Source organism: Protomyctophum parallelum, assembly GCF_964188405.1.
Source record: "Protomyctophum parallelum genome assembly, chromosome: 10".
In the NCBI taxonomy this organism is placed as follows: Eukaryota; Metazoa; Chordata; class Actinopteri; order Myctophiformes; family Myctophidae; genus Protomyctophum; species Protomyctophum parallelum.
In genome coordinates, this window is record NC_139704.1 from 1670234 (window position 1) to 1685004 (window position 14771).

A 14771-nucleotide genomic window follows, 5' to 3' on the forward strand; every position below is an offset into this window, starting at 1 on the left:
CTGTCCCCGTAGGCACACTGGACGCGTCAGGAGCGTCAGAAGAAGCTGAAGCCCTTCTTCTTCGTGGGGTTTTTAGACAGCTGGTGGATGGAAAAAAAGCTCCACCTCACTGACGTGGATCAACAGACCCGGATACAGTAGGCGGGGCTTTAGGTTTCAATGATGAAAAACGAGGATAAAAGAAATGCTCAGACGATGGGTTTTTAATTTTATTTAATCCTCCTTTTTCATCATTTTTGAACAATGGGCTATAGCCCATATCGTACGGCATACTATAGCAAGCCGTTTTTCATCATTAGACGTCTATTAGACGTCTATATATAGACGTCTATTAGACGTCTATATATAGACTTCTAATCAACCGCTAATGTAAGAATAGACTCTAAAAAACTTTCATTTTTAGACGTTTTTTATCCCATTTTTAGACGGCCCTTTAGACGAATATTAGACGTCTATTATTAGACCAACAAATGCTCAGTGGGCCATATCGTACGCCGTACGGCATACTATAGCACGCCGTTTTTCATCATTTTTGAGGTTTTGAAAAAAATGAGAAAAAAAAACAAAACATGGGTTATAGCCCATCGTTTTTTTTTATTTTGATTTTTTTTAATCCTCGTTTTTCATCATTTTTGACCATGGGCTATAGCCCATACCGTACGGCATACTATAGCACGCCGTTTTTCATCATTTTTGAGGTTTTGAAAAAAAACAAAAAAAAAACAAAACATGGGTTATAGCCATCGTTTTTTGAAATTTTGAAGAAAAAAAAATTAACCTAGTTTTTCATAATTTCTGAACATGGGCTATAGCCCATACCGTACGGCATACTATAGCACGTCGTTTTTCATCATTTTTGAGGATTTGAAAAAAATGAAAAACAAAACAAAACATGGGTTATAGCCCATCGTTTTTTTAATTTTTGAAAAAAAAAATTACCTCGTTTTTCATGGGTTATAGCCCATTTCGTTTTTTGAAAATTTGAAAAAAAACAATTAACCTCGTTTTTCATCATTTTTGAACATGGGCTATAGCCCATACCGTACGGCATACTATAGCACGCCGTTCTTCATCATTTTTGAGGATTTGAAAAAAATGAGAAAAAAAAACAAAACATGGGTTATAGCCCATCGTTTTTTGAAAATTTGAAAAAAAAAATTACCTCGTTTTTCATCATTTTTGAACATGGGCTATAGCCCATACCGTACGGCATACTATAGCACGTCGTTTTTCATCATTTTTGAGGATTTGAAAAAAATGAAAAACAAAACAAAACATGGGTTATAGCCCATCGTTTTTTTAATTTTTGAAAAAAAAAAAATTACCTCGTTTTTCATGGGTTATAGCCCATTTCGTTTTTTGAAAATTTGAAAAAAAACAATTAACCTCGTTTTTCATCATTTTTGAACATGGGCTATAGCCCATACCGTACAGCATACTATAGCACGCCGTTTTTCATCATTTTTGAGGATTTGAAAAAAGAAAAAAAAATTAAAAACATGGGTTATAGCCCATCGCTTTTTTTTATTTTGATTTTTTTTTAATCCTCGTTTTTCATCATTTTTGACCATGGGCTATAGCCCATACCGTACGGCATATTATAGCACGTCGTTTTTCATCATTTTTGAGGTTTTGAAAAAAATGAAAAACAAAACAAAACATGGGTTATAGCCCATCGTTTTTTTAATTTTTGAAAAAAAAAAAATTACGTCGTTTTTCATGGGTTATAGCCCATCGTTTTTTGAAAATTTGAAAAAAAGAATTAACCTCGTTTTTCATCATTTTTGAACATGGGCTATAGCCCATACCGTACGGCATACTATAGCACGCCGTTCTTCATCATTTTTGAGGATTTTAAAAAAATGAGTAAAAAAAACAAAACATGGGTTATAGCCCATCGTTTTTTGAAAATTTGAAAAAAAAAATTACCTCGTTTTTCATCATTTTTGAACATGGGCTATAGCCCATACCGTACGGCATACTATAGCACGCCGTTTTTCATCATTTTTGAGGATTTGAAAAAAAATTAAAAAAAAATAAAAAAACATGGGTTATAGCCCATCGTTTTTTTTTTTTGTTTTTTTTTTTTTATCCTCGTTTGTCATCATTTTTGACCATGGGCTATAGCCCATATCGTACGGCATACTATAGCACGTCGTTTTTCATCATTTTTGAGGTTTTGAAAAAAATGAAAAACAAAACAAAACATGGGTTATAGGCCCATCGTTTTTTTAATTTTTGAAAAAAAAAAAATTACCTCGTTTTTCATGGGTTATAGCCCATCGTTTTTTGAAAATTTGAAAAAAAAACAATTAACCTCGTTTTTCATCATTTTTGAACATGCCGTACAGCATACTATAGCACGCCGTTTTTCATCATTTTTGAGGATTTGAAAAAAAAAAAAAAAATTAAAAACATGGGTTATAGCCCATCGCTTTTTTTTATTTTTATTTTTTTTTAATCCTCGTTTTTCATCATTTTTGACCATGGGCTATAGCCCATACCGTACGGCATACATACTATAGCACGTCGTTTTTCATCATTTTTGAGGTTTTGAAAAAAATGAAAAACAAAACAAAACATGGGTTATAGCCCATCGTTTTTTTAATTTTTGAAAAAAAATAAATTACCTCGTTTTTCATGGGTTATAGCCCATCGTTTTTTGAAAATTTGAAAAAAAGAATTAACCTAGTTTTTCATCATTTTTGAACATGGGCTATAGCCCATACCGTACGGCATACTATAGCACGCAGTTTTTCATCATTTTTGAGGATTTGAAAAAAAGGAAAAACAAAACAAAACATGGGTTATAGCCCATCGTTTTTTTAATTTTTGAAAAAAAAAATTACCTCGTTTTTCATCATTTTTGAACATGGGCTATAGCCCATACCGTACAGCATACTACAGCACGCCGTTCTTCATCATTTTTGAGGATTTGAAAAAAATGAGAAAAAAAAAAAAACATGGGTTATAGCCCATCGTTTTTTGAAAATTTGAAAAAAGCAATACCTCGTTTTTCATCATTTTTGAACATGGGCTATAGCCCATACCGTACGGCATACTATAGCACGCCGTTTTTCATCATTTTTGAGGATTTGAAAAAAAATAAAAAAATTAAAAACATGGGTTATAGCCCATCGTTTTTTTTTATTTTTTATTTTTTTTAATCCTCGTTTTTCATAATTTTTGACCATGGGCTATAGCCCATACCGTACGGCATACTATAGCACGTCGTTTTTCATCATTTTTGAGGTTTTGAAAAAAATGAAAAACAAAACAAAACATGGGTTATAGGCCCATCGTTTTTTTTATTTTTGAAAAAAAAAAATTTTACCTCGTTTTTCATGGGTTATAGCCCATCGTTTTTTGAAAATTTGAAAAAAAACAATTAACCTCGTTTTTCATCATTTTTGAACATGGGCTATAGCCCATACCGTACAGCATACTATAGCACGCCGTTTTTCATCATTTTTGAGGATTTGAAAAAAATGGAAAAAAATACAAAACATGGGTTATAGCCCATCGTTTTTTGAAAATTTGGGAAAAAAAATTACCTCGTTTTTCATCATTTTTGAACATGGGCTATAGCCCATACCGTACGGCATACTATAGCACGCCGTTTTTCATCATTTTTGAGGATTTGAAAAAAAATTAAAAAATAAAAAACATGGGTTATAGCCCATCGTTTTTTTTATTTTTATTTTTTTTTAATCCTCGTTTTTCATCATTTTTGACCATGGGCTATAGCCCATACCGTACGGCATACTATAGCACGTCGTTTTTCATCATTTTTGAGGTTTTGAAAAAAATGAAAAACAAAACAAAACATGGGTTATAGGCCCATCGTTTTTTTAATTTTTGAAAAAAAAAAAATTACCTCGTTTTTCATGGGTTATAGCCCATCGTTTTTTGAAAATTTGAAAAAAAACAATTAACCTCGTTTTTCATCATTTTTGAACATGGGCTATAGCCCATACCGTACAGCATACTATAGCACGCTGTTTTTCATCATTTTTGAGGATTTAAAAAAAAAAAAAAAAAAAAAAAAACATGGGTTATAGCCCATCGTTTTTTTAAATTAAAAAAAAAAAAAGATTAACCTCGTTTTTCATCATTTTTGACCATGGGCTATAGCCCATACCATACGGCATACTATAGCACGCCGTTTTTCATCATTTTTGAGGTTTTGAAAAAAATGGAAAAAAATACAAAACATGGGTTATAGCCCATCGTTTTTTGAAATTTTGAAAAAAAAATTAACCTTGTTTTTCATCATTTTTGAACACGGGTGGCTGGCATCTCCAGAAGTTCAGTCACACGAGAGAGAGTCGGAGTAGAGCCGCTGCTCCTTCACCTGGAAAGGTCAGCTTGGTTCGGGCATCTGGTTTGGATGCCTCTCGGGCCCCTCCCTATGGAGGTCCTCGAAGCACGTCCCACTGGGAGAAGACCCCGGGGCAGACCAAGGATCACGTCCCACTGGGAGGAGACCATCTGGTTAGGATGCCTCTCGGGCGCCTCCCTAGGGAGGTCCTCGACGCATGTCCCACTGGGAGGAGACCCCGGGGCAGACCAAGGATCAAGTCTCACTGGGAGGAGACCCCGGGGCAGACCAAGGCACAGGTGGAGGAAATACATTGACTCACTGGCCTTGGAACGTCTCGGAATCCCCCAGGATGATGTCACTAATGTTGTCCTGGAGAGGGAATGGGAACAGAGTAGGCTATGTTTATAAATCTCTTCTTTCAGGGTTATTTAATCAATAATTTAACATAAAAAGTTTTTGAGTGCATGCAGGCTGCCTACTTCCACTCGCCTCTGTCCCTGTAGGCACACTGGACGCGTCAGGAGCGTCAGAAGAAGCTGAAGCCCTTCTTCTTCGTGGTGTTTTTAGACAGCTGGTGGATGGAAAAAAAGCTCCACCTCACTGACGTGGATCAACAGACCCGGATACAGTAGGCGGGGCTTTAGGTTTCAATGATGAAAAACGAGGATAAAAAAAATGCTCAGACGATGGGTTTTTAATTTTATTTAATCCTCCTTTTTCATCATTTTTGAACAATGGGCTATAGCCCATATCGTACGGCATACTATAGCAAGCCGTTTTTCATCATTAGACGTCTATTAGACGTCTATATATAGACGTCTATTAGACGTCTATATATAGACTTCTAATCAACCGCTAATGTAAGAATAGACTCTAAAAAACTTTCATTTTTAGACGTTTTTTATCCCATTTTTAGACGGCCCTTTAGACGAATATTAGACGTCTATTATTAGACCAACAAATGCTCAGTGGGCCATATCGTACCCCGTACGGCATACTATAGCACGCCGTTTTTCATCATTTTTGAGGTTTTGAAAAAAATGAGAAAAAAAACCAAAACATGGGTTATAGCCCATCGTTTTTTTTTATTTTGATTTTTTTTAATCCTCGTTTTTCATCATTTTTGACCATGGGCTATAGCCCATACCGTACGGCATACTATAGCACGCCGTTTTTCATAATTTTTGAGGTTTTGAAAAAAAAACAAAAAAAAAACAAAACATGGGTTATAGCCATCGTTTTTTGAAATTTTGAAGAAAAAAAAATTAACCTCGTTTTTCATAATTTCTGAACATGGGCTATAGCCCATACCGTACAGCATACTATAGCACGCCGTTTTTCATCATTTTTGAGGATTTGAAAAAAAAATAAAAAAAAACAAAACATGGGTTATAGCCCATCATTTTTTGAAAATTTGAAAAAAAGAATTAACCTCGTTTTTCATCATTTTTGAACATGGGCTATAGCCCATACCGTACGGCATACTATAGCACGCCGTTTTTCATCATTTTTGAGGATTTGAAAAAAACAAAAAACAAAACAAAACATGGGTTATAGCCCATAGTTTTTTTTATTTTTGGAAAAAAAATTACCTCGTTTTTCATCATTTTTTAACATGGGCTATAGCCCATACCGTACAGCAGAGGTCGGCAACCTTTTTGACAAGAAGTGCCATGTTTTAATTTTCTTGTTAATCAGTATGCCGTATTCAACATACAGTTTAATTATGTCACCACAAGAAAATGTAATCTTTCCATCTGATTTTGATTGTCCATAGGCTGTACATAACCTTTCTATGTGCACCTATTTTCTTTCGCACAGACTCAGAGCCCAGAGTCTGAGTGAATGTAGAATTATGTGCAGGGTGTATGTGAGGGGACTTCATTTCACAGACTAAACTTTTTTTGAATACTTAATATTAAAATAAAAAAACGTCTCTCACACACTTATGCCAGTGTGCCAGTGACCACCCTCCCCTGTGCCAATGTTGGCACCTGTGCCTGAGGTTGCCTACCCCTGCCGTACAGCATACTACAGCACGCCGTTCTTCATCATTTTTGAGGATTTGAAAAAAATGAGAAAAAAAAACAAAACATGGGTTATAGCCCATCATTTTGTGAAAATTTGAAAAAAAAAATTACCTCGTTTTTCATCATTTTTGAACATGGGCTATAGCCCATACCGTACGGGATACTATAGCACGCCGTTTTTCATCATTTTTGAGGATTTGAAAAAAAATAAAAAAATAAAAAACATGGGTTATAGCCCATCGCTTTTTTTTTTTTTGATTTTTTTTTTTTGAAAAAAAAAAAAAAAAAAAAAAAACATGGGTTATAGCCCATCGTTTTTTGAAATTTTGTAAAAAAAGATTAACCTCGTTTTTCATCATTTTTGACCATACCGTACGGCATATGATAGCGCGCCGTTTTTCATCATTTTTGAGGTTTTGAAAAAAAAAAGAAAAAAAAAAACATGGGTTATAGCCCATCGTTTTTTGAAATTTTGAAAAAAAGAATTAACCTCGTTTTTCATCATTTTTGAACATGGGCTATAGCCCATACCGTACGGCATACTATAGCACGCCGTTTTTCATCATTTTTGAGGATTTGAAAAAAATGAAAAACAAAACAAAACATGGGTTATAGCCCATTGTTTTTTTTATTTTTGAAAAAAAAACATTACCTCGTTTTTCATCATTTTTGAACATGGGCTATAGCCCATACCGTACAGCATACTATAGCACGCCGTTCTTCATCATTTTTGAGGATTTGAAAAAAATGAGAAAAAAAACAAAACATGGGTTATAGCCCATCGTTTTTTGAAAATTAAAAAAAAAAAAATTACCTCGTTTTTCATCATTTTTGAACATGGGCTATAGCCCATACCGTACGGCATACTATAGCACGTAGTTTTTCATCATTTTTGAAGTTTTGAAAAAAATGAAAAACAAAACAAAACATGGGTTATAGCCCATTGTTTTTTTTATTTTTGAAAAAAAAACATTACCTCGTTTTTCATCATTTTTGAACATGGGCTATAGCCCATACCGTACAGCATACTATAGCACGCCGTTCTTCATCATTTTTGAGGATTTGAAAAAAATGAGAAAAAAAACAAAACATGGGTTATAGCCCATCGTTTTTTGAAAAAAAAAAAAAAAGAAATTACCTCGTTTTTCATCATTTTTGAACATGGGCTATAGCCCATACCGTACGGCATACTATAGCACGCCGTTTTTCATCATTTTTGAGGATTTGAAAAAAAAAAAAAAAAAAAAAAAAACATGGGTTATAGCCCATCGCTTTTTGAATTTTTGGAGAAAAAAAATCCTCGTTTTTCATCATTTTTGACCATGGGCTATAGCCAATACCGTACGGTATACTATAGCAAGCGGTTTTTCATCATTTTTGAGGTTTTGAAATTAAAAAAACAAAAACAAAACATGGGTTATATCCCATCGTTTTTTGAAATTTTGAAAAAGAAATTAACCTCGTTTTTCATCATTTTTTAACATGGGCTATAGCCCATACCGTACAGCATACTATTGCACGCCGTTTTTCATCATTTTTGAGGATTTGAAAAAATGAAAAAAAACAACATGGGTTATAGCCCATCGTTTTTTGAAATTTTGAAAAAAAAATTACCTCGTTTTTCATCATTTTTGAACATAGGCTATAGCCCATACCGTACCGCATACTATAGCACGCCGTTTTTCATCATTTTTGAGGATAAAAAAAACAAAAAAAACATGGGTTATAGCCCATCGTTTTTTGAAATTTTGTAAAAAAAGATTAACCTAGTTTTTCATCATTTTTGACCATACCGTACGGCATACTATAGCACGCCGTTTTTCATCATTTTTGAGGTTTTGAAAAAAAAAAAAAAAAAAAAAACATCGGTTATATCCCATCGTTTTTTGAAATTTTGAAAAAAAATATATAATCCTCGTTTTTCATAATTTTTGACCATGGGCTATAGCCCATACCGTACGGCATACTATAGCACGCCGTTTTTCATCATTTTTGAGGTTTAAAAAAAAAAAAAAAAAAAAAAACATCGGTTATATCCCATCGTTTTTTGAAATTTTGAAAAAAAAAAAAATCCTCGTTTTTCATAATTTTTGACCATGGGCTATAGCCCATACCGTACGGCATACTATAGCACGCCGTTTTTCATCATTTTTGAGGATTTGAAAAAAATGGGGGAAAAAAAATCCTCGTTTTTCATCATTTTTGACCATGGGCTATAGCCAATACAGTACGGTATACTATAGCACTATAGCAGAAAATGAAAAAAAAAAACATGGGTTATAGCCCATCGTTTTTAGATTTTTTGAATTTTTTTTTGAATCCTCGTTTCTCATCATTTTTGACCATCCCACTGAGCAATAGCCGGCTATTAGATGTGCGTCTAAAAATAGGATAAAAAACGTCAAAAAATAGACGTCTATAAAACGTCTATTTATAGATGTTTTTTATCCCATTTTCAGACGCTCGTCTAATAGCCCGTACCGTACGGCATACTATAGCACGCCGTTTTTAATCATTTTTGAGGATTTGAAAAAAATGAAAAAACAAAACAAAACATGGGGTATAGCCCATCGTTTATTGAAATTTGGAGAAAAAAATTAATCCTTGTTTTTCATCATTTTTGACCATGGGCTATAGCCCATACCGTACGGCATACTATAGCACGCCGTTTTTCATCATTTTTGAGGTTTTGAAAAAAATGAAAACCCATCGTTTTTGGAATTTTGAAAAAAAAAGATTAACCTCCTTTTTCATCAGTTTTGAACATGGGCTATAGCCCATACCGTACGGAATACTATAGCACGCCGTTTTTCATCATTTTTGAGGATTTGAAAAAAAAAAAAAAAAGAAAAAACATGGGTTATAGCCCATCGTTTTTTGAAATTTTGTAAAAAAAGATTAACCTCGTTTTTCTACATTTTTGACCATACCGTACGGCATACTATAGCACGCCGTTTTTCAACATTTTTGAGGATTTGAAAAAAATGAAAAAACAAAACAAAACATGGGGTATAGCCCATCGTTTTTTGAAATTTGGAGAAAAAAATTAATCCTTGTTTTTCATCATTTTTGACCATGGGCTATAGCCCATACCGTACAGCATACTATAGCACGCCGTTTTTCATCATTTTTGAGGTTTTGAAAAAAATGAAAACCCATCGTTTTTGGAATTTTGAAAAAAAGAAAGATTAACCTCCTTTTTCATCAGTTTTGAACATGGGCTATAGCCCATACCGTACGGAATACTATAGCACGCCGTTTTTCATCATTTTTGAGGATTTGAAAAAAAAAAAAAAAAAGAAAAAACATGGGTTATAGCCCATCGTTTTTTTAAATTTTGTAAAAAAAAGATTAACCTCGTTTTTCATCATTTTTGACCATACCGTACGGCATACTATAGCACGCCGTTTTTCATCATTTTTGAGGTTTTGAAAAAAAAAAAAAAAAAAAAAACATGGCCCATCGTTTTTTGAAAATTTGAAAAAAGAATTAACCTCGTTTTTCATCATTTTTGAACATGGGCTATAGCCCATACTGTACGGCATACTATAGCACGCCGTTTTTCAACATTTTTGAGGATTTGAAAAAAATGGAAAAAAAAACATGGGTTATAGCACATCGTTTTTTGAATTTTTGAAAAAAATAAATCCTCGTTTTTCATCATTTTTGACCATGGGCTATAGCCAATACAGTACGGTATACTATAGCACTATAGCAGAAAATGAAAAAAAAAAACATGGGTTATAGCCCATCGTTTTTAGATTTTTTGAAAAAAAAATTGAATCCTCGTTTCTCATCATTTTTGACCATCCCACTGAGCAATAGCCGGCTATTAGATGTGCGTCTAAAAATAGGATAAAAAACGTCAAAAAATAGACGTCTATAAAACGTCTATTTATAGACGTTTTTTATCCCATTTTCAGACGCTCGTCTAATAGCCCGTACCGTACGGCATACTATAGCACGCCGTTTTTTATCATTTTTGAGGATTTGAAAGAAATGAAAAAACAAAACAAAACATGGGGTATAGCCCATCGTTTTTTGAAATTTGGAGAAAAAAATTAATCCTTGTTTTTCATCATTTTTGACCATGGGCTATAGCCCATACCGTACGGCATACTATAGCACGCCGTTTTTCATCATTTTTGAGGTTTTGAAAAAAATGAAAACCCATCGTTTTTGGAATTTTGAAAAAAAAAGATTAACCTCCTTTTTCATCAGTTTTGAACATGGGCTATAGCCCATACCGTACGGAATACTATAGCACGCCGTTTTTCATCATTTTTGAGGATTTGAAAAAAAACAAAAAAAGAAAAAACATGGGTTTTGGGCCCATCGTTTTTTGAAATTTTGTAAAAAAAGATTAACCTCGTTTTTCTACATTTTTGACCATACCGTACGGCATACTATAGCACGCCGTTTTTCAACATTTTTGAGGATTTGAAAAAAATTAAAAACAAAACAAAACATGGGTTATAGCCCATCGTTTTTTTTATTTTTGAAAAAAATATATAACCTCCCTCGTTTTTCATCATTTTTGAACATGGGCTATAGCCCATACCGTACGGCATACTATAACACGCCGTTTTTCATCATTTTTGAGGATTTGAAAAAAATTAAAAACAAAACAAAACATGGGTTATAGCCCATCGTTTTTCGAATTTTTGAAAAAAATAAATAACCTCCCTCCTTTTTCATCATTTTTGAACATGGGCTATAGCCCATACCGTACGGCATGCTATAGCACGCCGTTTTTCATCATTTTTGAGGATTTGAAAAAAAAAAAAAAAAAAAAAACATGGGTTATAGCCCATCGTTTAAAAAAAAAAGATTAACCTCGTTTTTCATCATTTTTGAACATGGGCTATAGCCCATACCGTACAGCATACTATAGCACGCCGTTTTTCATCATTTTTGAGGATTTGAAAAAAATGGAAAAAAAAACAAAACATGGGTTATAGCCCATCGTTTTTTGAAATTTTGAGAAAAACAAAATAACCTTGTTTTTCATCATTTTTGAACATGGGCTATAACCCATACCGTACAGCATACTATTGCACGCCGTTTTTCATCATTTTTGAGGATTTAAAAAAAAATGAAAAAAACAAACAAAACATGGGTTATAGCCCATCGTTTTTTTTATTTTTGAAAAAAATATATAACCTCCCTCGTTTTTCATCATTTTTGAACATGGGCTATAGCCCATACCGTACGGCATACTATAACACGCCGTTTTTCATCATTTTTGAGGATTTGAAAAAAATTAAAAACAAAACAAAACATGGGTTATAGCCCATCGTTTTTCGAATTTTTGAAAAAAATAAATAACCTCCCTCGTTTTTCATCATTTTTGAACATGGGCTATAGCCCATACCGTACGGCATGCTATAGCACGCCGTTTTTCATCATTTTTGAGGATTTGAAAAAAAACAAACAAAAAAAAAACATGGGTTATAGCCCATCGTTTAAAAAAAAAAGATTAACCTCGTTTTTCATCATTTTTGAACATGGGCTATAGCCCATACCGTACAGCATACTATAGCACGCCGTTTTTCATCATTTTTGAGGATTTGAAAAAAATGGAAAAAAAAACAAAACATGGGTTATAGCCCATCGTTTTTTGAAATTTTGAGAAAAAAAAAATAACCTTGTTTTTCATCATTTTTGAACATGGGCTATAACCCATACCGTACAGCATACTATTGCACGCCGTTTTTCATCATTTTTGAGGATTTAAAAAAAAATGAAAAAAACAAACAAAACATGGGTTATAGCCCATCGTTTTTTTTTATTTTTTTTTATTTTTTAATCCTCGTTTTTTATCATTTTTGAACATGGGCTATAGCCCATACCGTACGGCATACTATAACACGCCGTTTTTCATCATTTTTGAGGATTTGAAAAAAATTAAAAACAAAACAAAACATGGGTTATAGCCCATCGTTTTTCGAATTTTTGAAAAAAATAAATAACCTCCCTCCTTTTTCATCATTTTTGAACATGGGCTATAGCCCATACCGTACGGCATGCTATAGCACGCCGTTTTTCATCATTTTTGAGGATTTGAAAAAAAACAAACAAAAAAAAAACATGGGTTATAGCCCATCGTTTAAAAAAAAAAGATTAACCTCGTTTTTCATCATTTTTGAACATGGGCTATAGCCCATACCGTACGGCATACTATAGCACGCCGTTTTTCATAATTTTTGAGGTTTTGAAAAAAAAACAAAAAAAAAACAAAACATGGGTTATAGCCATCGTTTTTTGAAATTTTGAAGAAAAAAAAATTAACCTCGTTTTTCATAATTTCTGAACATGGGCTATAGCCCATACCGTACAGCATACTATAGCACGCCGTTTTTCATCATTTTTGAGGATTTGAAAAAAAAGAAAAAAAAACAAAACATGGGTTATAGCCCATCATTTTTTGAAAATTTGAAAAAAAGAATTAACCTCGTTTTTCATCATTTTTGAACATGGGCTATAGCCCATACCGTACGGCATACTATAGCACGCCGTTTTTCATCATTTTTGAGGATTTGAAAAAAACAAAAAACAAAACAAAACATGGGTTATAGCCCATAGTTTTTTTTATTTTTGGAAAAAAAATTACCTCGTTTTTCATCATTTTTTAACATGGGCTATAGCCCATACCGTACAGCAGAGGTCGGCAACCTTTTTGACAAGAAGTGCCATGTTTTAATTTTCTTGTTAATCAGTATGCCGTATTCAACATACAGTTTAATTATGTCACCACAAGAAAATGTAATCTTTCCATCTGATTTTGATTGTCCATAGGCTGTACATAACCTTTCTATGTGCACCTATTTTCTTTCGCACAGACTCAGAGCCCAGAGTCTGAGTGAATGTAGAATTATGTGCAGGGTGTATGTGAGGGGACTTCATTTCACAGACTAAACTTTTTTTGAATACTTAATATTAAAATAAAAAAACGTCTCTCACACACTTATGCCAGTGTGCCAGTGACCACCCTCCCCTGTGCCAATGTTGGCACCTGTGCCTGAGGTTGCCTACCCCTGCCGTACAGCATACTACAGCACGCCGTTCTTCATCATTTTTGAGGATTTGAAAAAAATGAGAAAAAAAAACAAAACATGGGTTATAGCCCATCATTTTGTGAAAATTTGAAAAAAAAAATTACCTCGTTTTTCATCATTTTTGAACATGGGCTATAGCCCATACCGTACGGGATACTATAGCACGCCGTTTTTCATCATTTTTGAGGATTTGAAAAAAAATAAAAAAATAAAAAACATGGGTTATAGCCCATCGCTTTTTTTTTTTTTGATTTTTTTTTTTTGAAAAAAAAAAAAAAGAAAAAAAACATGGGTTATAGCCCATCGTTTTTTGAAATTTTGTAAAAAAAGATTAACCTCGTTTTTCATCATTTTTGACCATACCGTACGGCATATGATAGCGCGCCGTTTTTCATCATTTTTGAGGTTTTGAAAAAAAAAAGAAAAAAAAAAACATGGGTTATAGCCCATCGTTTTTTGAAATTTTGAAAAAAAGAATTAACCTCGTTTTTCATCATTTTTGAACATGGGCTATAGCCCATACCGTACGGCATACTATAGCACGCCGTTTTTCATCATTTTTGAGGATTTGAAAAAAATGAAAAACAAAACAAAACATGGGTTATAGCCCATTGTTTTTTTTATTTTTGAAAAAAAAACATTACCTCGTTTTTCATCATTTTTGAACATGGGCTATAGCCCATACCGTACAGCATACTATAGCACGCCGTTCTTCATCATTTTTGAGGATTTGAAAAAAATGAGAAAAAAAACAAAACATGGGTTATAGCCCATCGTTTTTTGAAAATTAAAAAAAAAAAAATTACCTCGTTTTTCATCATTTTTGAACATGGGCTATAGCCCATACCGTACGGCATACTATAGCACGTAGTTTTTCATCATTTTTGAAGTTTTGAAAAAAATGAAAAACAAAACAAAACATGGGTTATAGCCCATTGTTTTTTTTATTTTTGAAAAAAAAACATTACCTCGTTTTTCATCATTTTTGAACATGGGCTATAGCCCATACCGTACAGCATACTATAGCACGCCGTTCTTCATCATTTTTGAGGATTTGAAAAAAATGAGAAAAAAAACAAAACATGGGTTATAGCCCATCGTTTTTTGAAAAAAAAAAAAAAAGAAATTACCTCGTTTTTCATCATTTTTGAACATGGGCTATAGCCCATACCGTACGGCATACTATAGCACGCCGTTTTTCATCATTTTTGAGGATTTGAAATTAAAAAAACAAAAACAAAACATGGGTTATATCCCATCGTTTTTTGAAATTTTGAAAAAGAAATTAACCTCGTTTTTCATCATTTTTTAACATGGGCTATAGCCCATACCGTACAGCATACTATTGCACGCCGTTTT